The sequence below is a fragment of the Talpa occidentalis genome, unplaced genomic scaffold (genome assembly GCF_014898055.3).
Source record: "Talpa occidentalis isolate TD23 unplaced genomic scaffold, MPIMG_talOcc4v2.1 talOcc4.7, whole genome shotgun sequence".
NCBI classification, from domain to species: Eukaryota; Metazoa; Chordata; class Mammalia; order Eulipotyphla; family Talpidae; genus Talpa; species Talpa occidentalis.
The window spans coordinates 129,252,359-129,268,512 of record NW_023605083.1 but is presented as its reverse complement, the minus strand read 5'-3'; the positions used below and the strand labels follow the sequence as shown (position 1 = coordinate 129,268,512).

The 16,154-nt window shown below is 38.7% G+C and overlaps 1 long non-coding RNA gene across 3 annotated transcripts; it reads left to right on the top strand.

The window, feature by feature from the left end:
* The first annotated feature begins 345 nt into the window (after window positions 1-345).
* LOC119232542 (uncharacterized) lies at window positions 346-15,770 on the top strand. Of its 3 annotated transcripts, none has more exons than XR_008549678.1 (6): window positions 346-585; window positions 7,629-7,687; window positions 12,192-12,284; window positions 12,758-12,827; window positions 14,676-14,775; window positions 15,564-15,770. It is a non-coding gene; the product is annotated as an uncharacterized LOC119232542 (long non-coding RNA). The 3 variants fall into 3 exon arrangements; XR_005122145.2 differs by lacking the exon at window positions 14,676-14,775 and adding an exon at window positions 11,129-11,213; XR_005122144.2 differs by lacking the exon at window positions 14,676-14,775.
* Window positions 15,771-16,154: the final 384 nt, after the last annotated feature.

Genomic DNA, 16,154 nt, shown 5'->3' with positions numbered 1-16,154 from the left:
TCCTACTCATAATACAGGAGAATTGTTTTGAATATTTTCTCTAAGGTGAACAAAAAGACAAGTCATTTTTTCCTCTAATATGGTTGATTTCCTTTTCTGATAGGTTATAAAAATATATTTACTTATCAAGTATTGGTGACATCCTGTAGTTTTTAAGAATGTTGTCAAATTGAAATCTAGTTTCTTACATACAAGGACTATGAGATGTGGAAATTTTCATATATTACTTTCTGGGGAAATAAGAAATACGATTCTTCTGCTCCTGTACCATTCTCCATTGCCAGGAACATGTTTTCATGTGACCTCTGACCCTTTGCTCCTTTATGATAACACAATGACCTCATTTTTGATCCATTTCCCAAGTGACTATACATACATATCCAGCACACTAAAATTAAATGTATATGCTTGTCAAATCTTCCCTTCCCTTAGCCAGATCCCCAAAATGGCCTTTGTCGCGTCAATGCCATCACACAGTATAAAAGAGAGACCCTAAGCCCAAGTTTCAGGGTGGATCCATCTCTAAAAAGTAAACACATAGAACAACAACAATGAGGAAATGAATGGAAAGAGAACATTTCAGAGGTGAGTTAATGACGAGACCCCTGCTGTTGCAGGGAATTAAAACTTTACTCTCGTGGTCCCGGGAAGCAGCTGGGAGGGGTGACTTCAAGTGCTGATGTGAGCACAAGGGAAAGATGATGGACCTCCTGCAGAGATGCACATCCAAAAATAAGTAGGACTCATGCTTTGGTGGAGAAGATAAGGGTTTTGAAAAAGATAAGTATGATTTAAGAAATGCTGAACTTCAATTTTACATGGAAGCAAAGTATAGAGATCTGCTAGGCAATTAAAAAATAATGTCAATAGCTAGTAGAGATATATAGAAAATACGTGGATATAGAAATTAAAATGGAGTATCCTAGAGTAAGGCGATAACTCATAAAAACTGTGAAGACAAAAATAGAAAACCAGAGTTAGAACCTAAAAACATATTAACATCTGAAAGATGAATGAGACAGAAACTTGCAGGTATCCCCACAAACATAAAATTCCAGATCTGAGAAAGAGCCAACTTTCATGAATCAGTAGTATATACAGGACTTCAGCCTCACCTGGATCTCTTTTACTTCTTCTCACACACACACACACACACACACACACACACACACACACACACACCACTCTTCACATTTGAAAGGAAAAGAAATATGTGGCTTGAGACCATTTGTGATGAGTTATTTCAATGCCCTTTTTTACATGCCTTTTAAAAAAGAAATGGCTTCTATTTCTAACAAGATTAGTCAAAATGGCACATGAAAAAAATCTCAGAATTAAGGAACAATATTAAGTGTGAAGGTATCCCATTTGGACGTGGATCACTCTCAAAGAATATGGTGTTACACCTCGGGGCTTAGCTGCAACTGTGAAAATGGAAAAGTTGGCTAGTTCATTTAATAGTTAAATCTTTAATGGCAAACTTCCTCTGCACTCTTCTAGACGTGGTGGCCAGTTAGGGCCTGCATTTCCTTCGGATCCTGAACAGAGAGCGCCTTCTAACTTGCTTTCTTACCATCACCAACCGCTCTTCCTCCCCTTTAAGTTAATTCCTCATGTGTCCAAGGCTGAGCTAATTAAAATGCTAAAGATCACTGCCTAAAATGCATCAATAGCTTCCCACCGCGTCCAATTTCCATAACATGGAAAAAGCCACTGGCTTCTCCCCAACTCTCCACTCTCTTTCCCCAATTCCTGCCTTGGATTTATCTTCCAGAAAGACTTTTTTTCTCTCTTTATACTCAGCATGCAACTTCTCACGTCTGTGCTTTTGATTTTTCTGACTTTTCTTCCTGGAATGCCTTTGTTTTATCATCTGGCTAATTCCTACCCATGTTTAATAGCTCAGGGGATGTTTCCTGTAAGAAGCTGCCCCTTTAGATCCTCTTCTGACTTCCTTTGTCTGTCCTGACAGCTTTTACAATAAATTGTCCACATCTTCACATTCCACCAGTCTTTTAAAATAATAGTTTGGAATCTGTGTCTTCCTTAGTCAATCTAGTTTCTTCCAGAACAAAAACTAATGTATTATTTGATGTATTTTTATTTTACATTGATTGGTACAATCTATGGCACAAAGTAGGCACTCAATAAACATTTTCTTTATGAACCAGTAGCTTTATGTGTTTGGGGAAAGTGAATAATACACTTTTCCCGAATACATAAAGCAATTGGTTCATTCTCCACAGGTAGCAGGTTTGGGGAGAGCCAATTTACCTCCAAGAAAGGACTCTGAGGAAAGAACTAGATCCTTTGAGGTCTTTTAAACTACTGGAAGCTGCAGGAGTCCATTAATAGGCTACAGCACCCTTGACCATGAAACACCAACAGCTAAATAGGAGGTCACACAAGAACCAACATAGTGCAGTTTGCACAAAGTGACATGATTAACTTGAAGACCAATTCTTCCCACTTTACTTCATCTTTCATGCATAGTTTAGCAAATATTTATTGAAGGGTGTTCAAAACTAATGCATCCCACATCCCATGTGATGGCTAGATATAATTCACATGAAGAATATATTCGAGGCAGCTAAATCACAAGTTAGAGAAAGTGAAATTCACTTACTCCAAAATTTGATCCCTTTCTTAACTTTTAGTACTTAGTTCAATCATGGGTGTGATACAGCACAGTGGAAAGATGAGGACACACAGGTGGCTCGTTCATGAATCCCTGTTCATTGATGGATTTCATCCTTCCCCTTACATCTCCACAGGGCTAACCACAACCCCTCTTTATTATATCACAGTGTTAAGAACCATGTAGTTGTAACTGTATGGGGCAAACTAATTAGTACATTACCTTCTACCCAGCATTCTCAGCACACTCAGCCCAAGAAAATGTAAGACAGGAATCCAGACGTGTTAAAGTGAATCTCATATTTCAAAATGTCTAATATGAATCATGTCATTTGGGGAAGATTCCCATGATTTGGAAATTTGATGATTGATAAATTATTGTGCATTGGTGGTTCTGTGGCTCTTACATAATCTATTGTCCCAAATTTACAAAGCTTAGACAAACATCGTAATTAGGTGTCATTATCAAAAGCGTATTTTTAAATTGATACTAGTGGTTTTAAATGTGATTGATAAAGAAACTTAGCATTTTATCGGCTACCAAATGTGAACAACAGAAACAAGCTATTGTTTCATGAAAATCTAAGTATTCCTTCCTCATGCAGATATTTGGTTTCCAAAATATTTATTGTAAGATCTGGGGCAATTATGTTCAACATGACAGTTGCTTATAATGACAAAAGCAACTTAGTTCTGCACCAAAGTCATGCCATTTGCTAATGTAAACTGTAGGGATTCAAATTCTCTTTTCATAAGTAATTTGAAAATTTTAATTTGTCTCTTCTTGACCTGGCTGTAAGTCATGCAGAAGGAAAACAGCTTTAACACCAACCAGAGTCAGTTGTGTTTTTCAGATTTTAGACACAAATCTAGCTGAACTCAGGTGTCTATTACTATCATTACCATCATCATCATCATCATCTTTATCACCATCACCAGGTATAACCATTGCGATAACTTCTCTGTAACAAATGCTAGATGTCCAATATTTGGAATGAGTGAGATTTTACAAAATATTTTAAAGTCTAGTTCAAGTTAAATAAAAAAAAACTGTCTAGCCCAGGTTGTCACCTAAGACTGTCCATGAATATTGATACATAATTAAATAACAAACCAGCTGAGTATCAGTTCCCACCCACAAACTCCCTCCTCTTCCTGCAAGGACACTACCCCTTCCCAGGTGTGTTCAGCACTTCCCCCTTCTCTTTCACCTCTCCAGTTTTGGAGCCAACCCAACACTCAGCAATTAAAATTCATAAGGTAGACTGGGGTGATAGCCCAGGAAGGTTAAAAAACGTGCGAAGAGGGGGTCCTCCCTGGTGGCACAAGAGGTTAAGACTCAACACTATGAAACTATCAGCAGCCACTAAGTATGAGTTCAATCCCCAGCCAGGGAGCTGATCCACATGGCCCAGCAGACCTCTCCTGTCTCCCTGCTGCTCCCCTCAGCAGTGCATTTCAGTCAATCTGCCTATTCTGCTCCCCACTCTGTCTCTGGTGAATCCTCTCACCTCCCACACCTCTGGCCTGTGCCCCAGTTCTTGTATGCATACATAAATAAAAAAAAATCTTTAAAAAAAAGTTAGAGGTCAAGAAAATAACTTAAATGTATATGTTCGCCTATTGGAGAGACTCATGTGAAACAACCATACAGCAAAGCTGGGGGGAAGGATCCAAGCCAACGTAGGGCCCTCTCGAGACACTGACCATGTAAAATGTACTACGGGCAGAGGTGGTGTGGACAGATATGTGTAGCCAGAGACTAGGAAACTTGATGGTGGTTTGGATAAATCTCACATTCAATTTCTCAATTTCAGTTGCTTCTATGACTTGTACCTACACTAGGAGCTCTTGAGCCTTTTCCAGAGTGTTGCAGACCTGTAGATTTCTCATTGTCTTGCTACCAAGAGGGCTGAGTGCAAACACAAAAGTATAATGAACACAATTGAAAACTGAAAACTCCATGGTTTGAAGTTGTATGGCTTACAGAACTTCAGAAGTGTGTGCCTGCCAGGAAAAGAAACTGAATCACTGCACTTCCATCTCTACAGAGGAGGGAAGCCAATGCCTATAAGACATATGTCTTTATTTACTCAAACATAAATCAAATGGTCCAGGAACTTGTGCAAGTAAATCGGATTCCATTTGTATGTTTTTCCTGACACATAAATCTAGCTGCATGCAGAATGGCATGAATAATGCAGGAACTAAGCTCCCAGAGTGAATAATCTTTCATTGAAAACCTGAGACTGATGGCTGACCATACAGAAATGAGCTTGGCACCATGGAGACAAATGCAAGAAAACACATAAGCAGCCTCTATGTATCTATTTTTCTCCTCATGGATTTCAATGTTCTAATGCACATGAAATCAGTATTATGCCAATGACAAGTTTGCTCCTTTGGCTGCATTAAATGACAACGATGTTATTAATAATAATAATAATAATGTAATAAATCTTAGCCATCGTTTTTTGTATTACTGCTCATTTTATGCATGATACACTACTCACAGTGATCTAGTGACATGGACATCATTATCATTATTATGTTAAAGGAAGAGGAAAAAGGATGTTAATAACTAATCCAAGATCATTCTGTTCAAGTGCAGAGTTAAATTTAGTTTCTCTGACGCTGAAGCCATATCACTAAACACTGTTCTTCTCTTGAACTACATAGTCTTTGATTATGGTGGCAAGACCAAAGAAGCTGACAGAGGAAAACAAATACAGAAAAGCAAGATACCTCAAAACCCTAAGGATAAAGTGAAGAACAAATCATGAGCACACAGTACAAAACTAAGTTAAGTTTCCCCAGGGGATCATTATTTCAGCAGCTTAAGGATTTGTCACCTACTTGTCTAAAAGATTCAGAGAGGAAAAAAAAAAAAAAAAAGAAAAAGAAACCCTATCTGGAAACCATAACAGAGTTATGAAGACCTTCCATCCTCTGATAAAAATCCATCCTCTGATTAGCTCAGATGTGTGGTTTATAACTTTTTTCCTCTTTTATCTGATGTGGCATGGAGGCAAAGAAGCTTGGTCACAGTGATTAACACAAAAGGTTAGTCACTTAGGGGTCTGATAAGATCAATCTCTCTCTTTCGTGCATCCAATATGAAATTCCATATGAATTATGTCTTCAATGCACAATCCATGTTGTCTTGCAAATATCAATCCTCTGTTACTATAGAAGAACTCTTCTCTATAATGGGGTTCCTATTTCTGGTCACTCGCCACTTACCAAATATCTAGTCACCCTTGCTAAACTCATTCCCACACTGGAATGAATGTGTCCTGCATCTTGGGATGGCCAACACCCCACCCATACTAAAATCAAATCTCACAGGCCAATTTCTCACACAAGAAGTTTGAGCCAGTGCAGCCAAAATAAATAAATAAATATGCATCATCCTATTCCTGTAGCAATTAACTTACCTCAGAGGGAATACTCAGTTTGTTGCTTTATAATTTCTGAATAATTTAAATATCATTTGTCTGTATCTATCCTCCATTCTCAATCCAGGAATTTGAAAATATTGTTCAAATATGTTGCTGAATAAGTCAATTTTGTTCTGTTTAACATTTTATACTTCAATTCATACATCATACATATGTAATTTTTTTTTAATAATCTACCTCCATGACTTTTCTATCAGTGGAAGCAAATGACCAAAATATAGTTACTGGTCAATGTGCAAGATTTGAACAACTAATAGTGGTGTGAATGGTGAGGGTTTAGCTTTCACATATGGCAGGAAGATGGATAATAAAACCTCAAAGTTGGAATATTTTAATTTGCTATTTGAACTTGGTCTACCATACCTTCATTTTTTGGCCATATTCATTCTTCAGGGGAAAAAAATGGAGAACTATCTAGTGACAGGTGATGTTGATTTTCCTATATAGAAGATCTGAGATCATATGTGTTGTGGTAAACTGGCTTTGGCATTATTTTAATGACTTCCAAAGCGATCACTGGATCACTGGTTATTGTTTCTCTATAGCACCTTTTGCTCCTGCAGAATCTCTATCATTATGCCAGCTAGACTGCAATTGTTGGTGTTCTATGCAAAACATAAATAGTATAAATGCGTAATTAATAAATTCAAAACTAGGCAGGAAATGTTAGGGTATTCTTCAGCTGCAGCCACTTTGAGTGGAAATGTACAGCAATAACCCATTTTTAATATTTCAACATCTGGTTAGTTATCTGTGTAAACTAAGACAAATTAGAGCAGGAAAGAAATAAAATGAGTGTGCTGAAACCATCACAGAATGATGTCACACAAAAACATGAATTCTCTTTACAGAGTTTAAAAGGTAATCAAAGATTCTTTCTTCAGGTTTTAGTAACATTGCAGCTAATGGAAGTCAATGTGTTCAGGTCATAGGCAGGCCAGCTTAGAATGAAGTCACAGAAAAGAAAATGAAGATGGAGTCAAAGATTAAGTTAATTAGGATTTCTTAAGATAATATTTAATTTCATGAAGGATTTGAAGCTAGAAGATTGTTTCCTCACATCACAAAGTACATCAAACATGCACACGTTCAGATTCTGTACAGGTATTCTTGGCCAACAGAATTCACAACCTCCAGAAGATAGAACTAATGCCAATTATAATAGTCTGTGGAATCCAGGAGCACGCAAATGGATATAATTCATGGTAAAATATAAGGTGGTATTTCCGTACAAATATGGGCTTCCCTGGTGGTGCAGGAGTTAAAGACAGTGCTATCAATCTATCGCCAGCCACTGCAGCATGAGTTTGATTCCAGGTTGGCCAGGGAGCTACCCACGTGGCACAGCAGACCTCTCCTGTCTCTCCCGCTGTTCCCCTCAGCAGTGTATTTCAGTCAATCCACCTGTCCTGCTCCACAGTCTCTCTGGTGAATCCTCTCACCCCCCACACTGCTTTATACCACTTCTTGCATGCATGCATAAATAAATAAATAAATCTTTAAAAAAATACAATCCAATATTTTTCACAGGTCCCTGGTTTTTATCTCATTTTGCCTGGGAAGTGCACCTTGATGCTGAACTACATTTGGTAAGAAATGAATGCTTAAAATATAGAAGAATATAAGTTTGTGTCTTGGTATGTGGCGTGTAAAAACTTTGAGGAAGAAACATAAGTGTTAGGAAACTGATCTTTGAATCAATATTGTCCACAAGAACACATGAAATTGGGTTTTATCTATAATTTTGAAATATTAAAAAAAAAAGAGGTCCTTAGAGAAAATGGGGGCAATTTGGCAGCTCACTTATTAGGGTTTGGAGATTTTCACTTAGGCAGTCAGACGTATTTTTGAAATGCAATGTTATATTTTTTTTTCAATGTTATATTTTTGAAGGGGAATTGTGAGTGGCAGTGATACTTCCAGCAGGAAATGAAGTCTTATTTACATGTCAAACATCCTTATAAAATTGGGCCTCCCCGGCGCAGTGGGATGAGCGCAGCGCTGTGAAGCTGTCTGTAGCCTCTGCAGTGCGGGTTCGATTTCAGGTCGGCCAGGGAGATACCCCCATGGTGAGGCAGACTTCTCCTGCCTCGCCAGTTGCTCCCCTCATCAGTGTTTTTGGTCCTTCTGCCTGTTCTGCTCCCTGCTCTGTTTCTGGTGAAATCTCTCACCCTCCTGTGCCTCTGGCCTGTACCCCAGCTCTCGTTTAAATAAATAAATAAATCTTTAAAAAAAAAAACTTAAAAAATTCTTATAAAAATTCTTTTAGAATTTATTATTGCTCTACTTTTAGTGATAGTGAAGCTGAAACTCAGAATAGACTGTTTATCATACAAGTACATGTGGCAGAAGCAGAAAGCAAATCCCAGTGGCTCAATCTCCAAGTTCACATATTGGACTGCTTTCCCAGGGTCTTTGAATAAGAGATGAGAGCCAACATTTCAGTTTGAAATACATTTGGGTCACTGGCCATTGACTATGCCCTGAACTTGTTGCTGTTGTAGGTTGGCACATGGAGAGAACAGCACAACATATTGCCCTTAGGTGTAAGAACTAAGACCTACATCCCTATCTCGCCCTTTAGAACTAACTTTTCTCCTTCTCTGTCCTATACCCTGCCAAACTGGCATCCTAGGGGTTCACACCCAAACTTCCTTGCCTTCCGGATCTTGATTAGTTGCCCAAATGAGAATAAGGAGAGAATAACATGCACATTTCTTCCTGCCCCAGCTGCTTGCCAGCACCAATGATTATATTCCCCTAAACTTTGGTTCATGTTGGACAGTTTCTCTTCTCCCTCTTCCCTTCACAACTTTTGCTGAATCCTACCAAACCCTTTCACCTTATGTTCCCTGATACGTAGAAGTGGTAAATGAACAGTCTTTCTAGTTCTTGGAAATCTCAGTAATTGGTTAACTTATCCCTACCCACACCTCTGCAGTTAGTCTCTTCATGAAATTCTCATCAAAATCTCCATTACATGCATTGGTTTGACTTTTTGGAATCCTGGGTGATTTAAAAACTATCAGATTAGAAATCTCTATAAATGCAGGTCCTTACTATCATTATTTTTTTAAGATTTATTTTATTTATTTATTTATTTATTTATTTATTTTTTATAGAGGCATGATTTATTTATTTATTTGTTTGTTTGTTTGTTTGTTTATACATGCACTGGGTACAGTCAGAAGCGCGGGAGGGTGAGAGAATTCACCAGAGCCAGAGCGGGGAGCAGAGCAGGCAGAAGGACCGAAGGACACTGCTGAGGGGAGCAGCGGGCGGCAGGAGAGGTCTGCGCGCCATGTGGGACCCTCCTCTGGTGGTCGGGGAGCAGCCAGGGATCGAACTGGCGCCGCAGAGGCCGCGGGCAGCTTCGCAACCCAGTGCTCAACCGCTGCGCCACCGGGGAGGCCCTTTATTTTATTTATTTATGCATACAAGAACTGGGGTGTAGATCAGAGGCGCAGGGGGTGAGAGGATTCACCAGAGACAGAGTGGGGAGCAGAACAGGAGGATCCACTGAAATACACTGCTGAGGGGAGAAGCAGGTGAGACAGGAGAGGTCTGCTGCACCATGTGGGTAGCTCCCTGGCTGGTGATTGAACTCCTGCTACAGTGACTGCTTCTGTCCGTGCCTCCTTCCTTCCTTCTTACCTCTTTTTTCATGTTTCTTTTAAGGCTTTGCTACAGGGCACGCCAATGTGAAATGGGTTGCCTGGCTGTGGGCCCTCACCAGCACGCTTAAAAGGGACTTATAATGAGACTCAACTGCAGATACACACAAAAAGTTTAATAAAGGGCCTATTTACGAAAAGGGGAAATGAAGAAAGGAATAATCCAGGAAGAAAGAGAGATAAAATGGTGAATGCGTCCTATTAGTCCCACTGAGCTAGAACCCCAACAGCATGCTGAAAGCTGGCAAAGAACCAAGCACCTCCCAGGCCCACATGTCTGGTTATATACCAAGTCTGGCTGCTAACCCCACCCTCAGTTCCCAGCAACCCTCCCTTCAGTGGTGATGGCATTATGGGATTTGCAGTGCTTGGCGCCTTGAATCTCTTTGGTCTGGGGTAGGGGTGGGGGCCCATAAAACCTACTTGTGGAGTTTGTTCAGGACAACCTCTCCCCCTCAACAGTTTGAAATGTCTATAGGAGAAGCTAAACAAGTAACTGAGATTTGCAGGCTGCAATTAATGGAAAAGAACATCTGAACTTCAGAAATAGGTGCAAATAAATAAAAATGGAAGACATGGGTACAGGAGTAATGAATATATAGAGCACCATTGACATCACCCCATCACTAAAAGGCAACAGCACTGAAAGTCTTGTGAGGAGAAAGTGATTAAAAAAAAAAATCTCATACACAGATAAGTTAAGCAGTATGTTCTAAGTCTTATTCGTAATCAAGAACAAGAGACAAAACTTGAATCTACATGCCCACATAAGATCTCTTTCCACTGAACACAAATTTGCCTCATTTTCTTAATAGTTAAATTATAGCATGGGGATTTTAGAAATGTCAGCTACGTCTACAGTAATATTTTAACCTTATGTATTAAATATCCATGGATAATTTATAGCCAATTTTTGCCCTGTAACAACCCACTCTGAAACTTAGCCACTTAGAACAATAATTATTTACTAATTTTCATAAATCTGTGGGTCAACTCAGACGTTCTTCGAGTTTGGGTTAGACATCTGGGGCAGATGGTCTAGGATGACCTCACTGGCTCACTGGGGGTTGGCTCAAGGTCAGAGAGGTGGGGTGAGGTGATGAGGTCACTTGTATCTCCTTCCCCAACAGAATAGTCAAGTCTTGCAGGTCCCCAGCTCCAGGGGTCCAGTACTTAACATCCTTTGTTATTGTTCCTTTGGCTAAATCCAAAGTTGCAGGGGATAGGACCAAGCCAAGTGTGGAGATACCCAGAGGACCTTTCTTTTGGCAAATTTTGCAAACAATCTACCACAGATATTCAGATTTATAGCCATTGCTCACTTTAAAAACAATGTCATTTATAATTTTCATCTAGTTTCTGGCTGTAGGATCTGTCTCCTGGTGTGAGACTGTGAAATTTCCCTGATAGGAACAGAACTCTTAGAAGGTTCAGATGAAAGGTGGAGTATTCATTTATTATTTTTTTCTTAACTCTAATTAATAGCATATTTTACCAATGTAAAATATTAGACTTTGGAATCTGAAACCTTTTCTCAACAGGAAAGGATATTATTTTTCTTTTCTTTCTTTTTTTTTCGGGGGGAAGAGGAATATTCTAAACCCTTAAGAATATTCTATGAAGAAAATTTTTAGGACTTTAATTCATAGAAAGCTTAGGAAATTTGCAGTCCTCTAAAGGGCCTAAGCAGAGTTAATATTTAATAAATTTGAAAAGAAAATTTCTGCCTGAATCATCTAATTCAGAACATGTTGATAGGGGACCAGCAGAACAAAGTGTCCCCAGTATGAAAATCCTCTATATTTTATTTTACTTACAAGTGGTGACAAAATCTTGAAAACAAATATCTTTCAAAGAAATTTGATGAAACAAAAAGTATTTTGTTTCAGATACATGGAATAAATCTTGTAAGTTTTAAGTGGTTTCCTGAACAAGAAGACTATGAAAAAATGCCAAAGATGGTTTTTCTAGGCATTTCCTTCAAGAACAGAGTTTCAAAGACTTGAAAGGTTTTTGTTTTTGTTTTGTTTAACTTTTAAAGCCAGTAGCTCAAATATTATTTATGGCAGATCTTTTTCCTTTGAGCTATTTGAAGGTATATCTAGGATATAGTAAGCTAGCATCCCTGGCTATGTTTACAGACATACCACATACAACAGCAGATTATTCAGTGTTCACACAATTCACACACATACACATGCACACACACTCCACCTTGGTCTAAAGCTAACTAAATATACTTGTGGGTATTTTTTGTCATTCAGAAAAGTCTTTAGTGTCTTGTTAATTTTGTGTGGAACATCAGAATTTCTGAGGGTTTCATCTGAAAGAAGAATAATTATAAAAGTTCAATATTTTAATCACTAGTATAAAAATGTTTGAATGGCTTCTTTTCATTTATTTGGAACTTTATCTGGAGTCCCCCGGACACACACTTTCTAGGAAAGTCCTATCCTGATGGCCTCTGCCTGTTTGAAATATTGGCTCCATCTTTCCTGTAGACTGATTTTAGGTAAGTCTTGCTCTCCTCTTTCATTTGTTTATTTGAGCTTCTGTTACCTAAACCCCCTGGTTCAATAAGACTGGGTGAACGCACAGATTTGACAAGCTATAGTAAATTTTAAAGAATATTTCTAGTGTTTTGACATTTATAATTGTGCCCTAAATTCCTATATTTCATAGATCATGATTATATTTCATGAGTATAATATAAAATATATGAAAATTAAACAGTATCCCAGCAAAGTATTTTTGTGAGGCAAAAGGTTAGCCATGATATGTAGAAATGAATATAATTAAACTCAAGCCAGAATTTTACTGGACCTTGTTTTATGGGCTTTGAGAATTCTTTTTTTTTTTTTAAATCAGATCTTTCGAGATGTAGTTTGGAATGTTTTTAATATATTCCAGCATTTTTCAATCTCACCTTATTCATGTTGGGGCCCGGATTATTCATTATTTTTAAGGTATGCTTGTACATTGCAGGATATTTACTGACACCCCTGGATCCTTCCCACTGGATGCCAGGAGCACACTCCCATCCTTCCTTGTAGTGGTAAGAAAACTGCTTCCAGAACTTGCCAAACAGCTCCTGGAAGGTTCAATACTCCTCAGTTGTGAACTGAGGATTACTGTAACTGTTTCTCTGTATGTGTTTCTCTGTGAATCTTTGGAACAGTGAGCAAACTTTTAACCTTAGCCTAAATCAAGTTGTATGACTTTATAACAATCTTAGAGCTTCAGACATTATAAATAATAAAATGGCATAGTTATGGATCATATTCACCACATATTCATTCATTTTTTTTTTTTCTGGCAGGCTGGGTGAGGGGCTCAGTAAGAGACCAGATCCCAGCCCTGCCTTCTGACCCCTGTGTCAGTCTGCATGCATAGCCCGTCCCTTGAGAGTGACTGTCCCTCTGCCTAACCTGTCATGCAAGGGGTCCGTACACTTACTCTATTATACAATAATTATACCTTCCCTACTCCATTTATTCAATTAAACTCTTCCCACCCAATTTTATGAGAAAATAAGTAAAGTGTCAGCAAGGTTTGCTAGTTAGTCCCAGTCACACAGTTAGCAAGCTGATGTTTGAATTGAGTTCTCTCTGATGCTGAAACCCACATCTCTCACTGTGAATTGTTAGGGTATGGATGTGAATGATTATTTTCCTTTGCTTCCTTTCAAATCTGCCCATCTTATGGTTTAAGCATTAAAGTAAATTATGCTACCTCTGCTGAGTTCCTGATGAGAAGTCAAATGCTACTATTTTCTACCCCCACCCCCTCCATAGTGGTTGGGTGAGCAGAGGAATATCACTTAGACTAGATTACTCACAAAGTCTCTATGATCTTGAAAGTGATTGGTCAGATTCATTGTTTATACTGTAAAGCAAAACAATTAAGGTGATTACCTGATATATAAGTCAATATATATTTTAACATCCAAGGGCATAACTCACTTAACGGAGTGTAAAAGATACAAAAAATTGAAATCCACAGGGCCTCCCTAGTGGTTCAGGGGTTACTGTCTCAGGACAATCAAGCTATCACCAGCCACTGCGGCATGAGTTTGATTCCCCAGCTAGGGAGCTACCCACATGGTACAGCAGACCTCTCCTGTCTCACCTGCTGCTCCCCTCAGCAGTGTATTTCAGTGAATCTGCATGTTCTGCTCCCCACTCTGTCTCTGGTGAATCCTCTCACCCACCACATCTCTGGCCTACAACACAGTTCTTGTATTCATAAATAAATAAATCTTTAAAAAGAAATTGAACCCCACAAAAATAACCAACATGCAAATCCAAATGAAATTTGATAGGGAGATTTACTGATGATACCAAACTGTCCAAAAGATTTCCCTTCCTTCTCTTCCCTCTATCCATCATCTATCTTTGTTTCATGCTATTTTCCCTTTTTAAAATAACCATCATGCTATTGAGTTGATGAATTTGGTGATAGAGGACACACTAACATCATAAATTTAATGTGTTACTTAAATGAATTTGTGCAGTGAAGGACAGATTATACCATCATCATTATTGAAATAATTTGGAAAAAGTCCATCCAATCAGATTGCCTAACTGAATTAGGACTCTATTCCTGATTTAATAAAGTTTAAATCTACATTTCTAAATTGAAGGAAGTATTACAAAAAAAAGCCCTCCCTTCTGTGATAATTCTGGTATTCATTGCATCTAAGGGTTCATCCTACAATTTTGTCATTCACTGTGTCCAGGTGAGAGGCTTGGTTTTACAATTAAGCAGGGATCTCAGAAGGAAATTAGCATAAATTAATCCACCATAAATGCTTATTATGCAGTTATTTACACATTTAAAAAATCCTGATACACAATGGAATACTATTCAGCAACCTAAAAAGATAAATTCATGCCATTCACAGCAACATGGATGGAGCTAGAAGAAATTATGCTCAGTGAAGTCAGAAGGAAAAAGAAAAATATTGGATGGCTTCACTTAAAGGAGGAATATAAGGGAACCAAGTAAGACATCAGGGGAAAAAATAATAATACAAACTACAACAAAACAAAAAAAACAAACAATTAGAAGCCAGAGACATCCTGCAGGGGAGGAGGAGGAAGAGGCATCAGAGAGAGAGAGAGGGAGGAGCACAGGAGACTGTGGTGATGGTGCACGGGTGCATTGGTGGAGAAATTCTATGGGAACTACACCTGGGGGTGGGGGGAAGCAAAACATTGTTTGAAAATGAACGATGAGAGCCTCCATGGTGGTGCAAGGGGTTAAGCATAGCACTATGAAGCTATCTTCAGCCTCTGCAGCATGAGTTCGATCTCTGGCTGGCCAGGAAGCTATCCACATGGCGCAGCAGACCTCTCCTGTCTCACCTGCTGCTCCCCTCAGCAGTGTGTTTCAGTCAATCTGCCTGTTCCATTTCCCATTCTGTCTCTGGTGAATCCTCTCACCCACCGCACCTCTGGCCTGTACCCCAGTTCCTGTATGGATAAATAAATAAATCTTTTTCAAAAATGAACAATGATGTAAAATATATATATATTTTAAAAATCCTGATAAATTATTCATTTATCAACAACTGAGGTGATAAATTACTCATTTATCAACAACTTTTCCATCATTCTCCACATGCATCGATAAGAATTCCATCATTTCTTCACACTCTGAGGGTCAGCGGCAGACGCGTTAGCTCACACCCTCTGGCTTTAGTGTAAAGGCATTCCTCTAAGCCATGGATGTGTTTGTTAGTTCTGAGCATAAAACATAAAACACTGGCTTGTTTGTGATTCTCTTGCAGTCCTCCAACCAGTACCACTGAGAAACATGTTTGGCTTTGAGAGCAAAGGATAAAAAGAAGAATTGAATATAAACGGGAGGGTTGGAGCCAAATCATCAAGAATAAATGTGAGGAAGTCGTCTGAGGGCTCCACGCAAACCTATAAACAATGTGCATGTGTGCAGTCTTGTGTTCCTGGGCCGTAAATAAATAATAAACAGATGTTGGGAAAACATTTCTGATCTTGTGTTGGCATCCCACAGTAAGATGAAAGGGAAGAAGGAAATACAAGAAAGAGTATTAAGAATTGAACAAAGCAATCTTTCGACTAAAATGGGGCCAGGCTAAAAGGTGTCAGGCAGTCTATTCTCATTCCCCATTAGACATTTAAGAAAACAGTCACATCAACAACAACCAAAAAATGCAGTCCTTATCATTAAAAATGAAGACTGACAGCAAGACTAGATATATAAGGCTCTAAGAGGAATGTCCATGAAGTTAAAAATCTGTGTTTCTATGTGAAGTACCACCAACAAGTCTAATGAAGAAGCCAATCTCCATCTTACAGTCTTTTTTCTACCAACACTGGTCTCCCTTTGGTTCAGTCTGTGA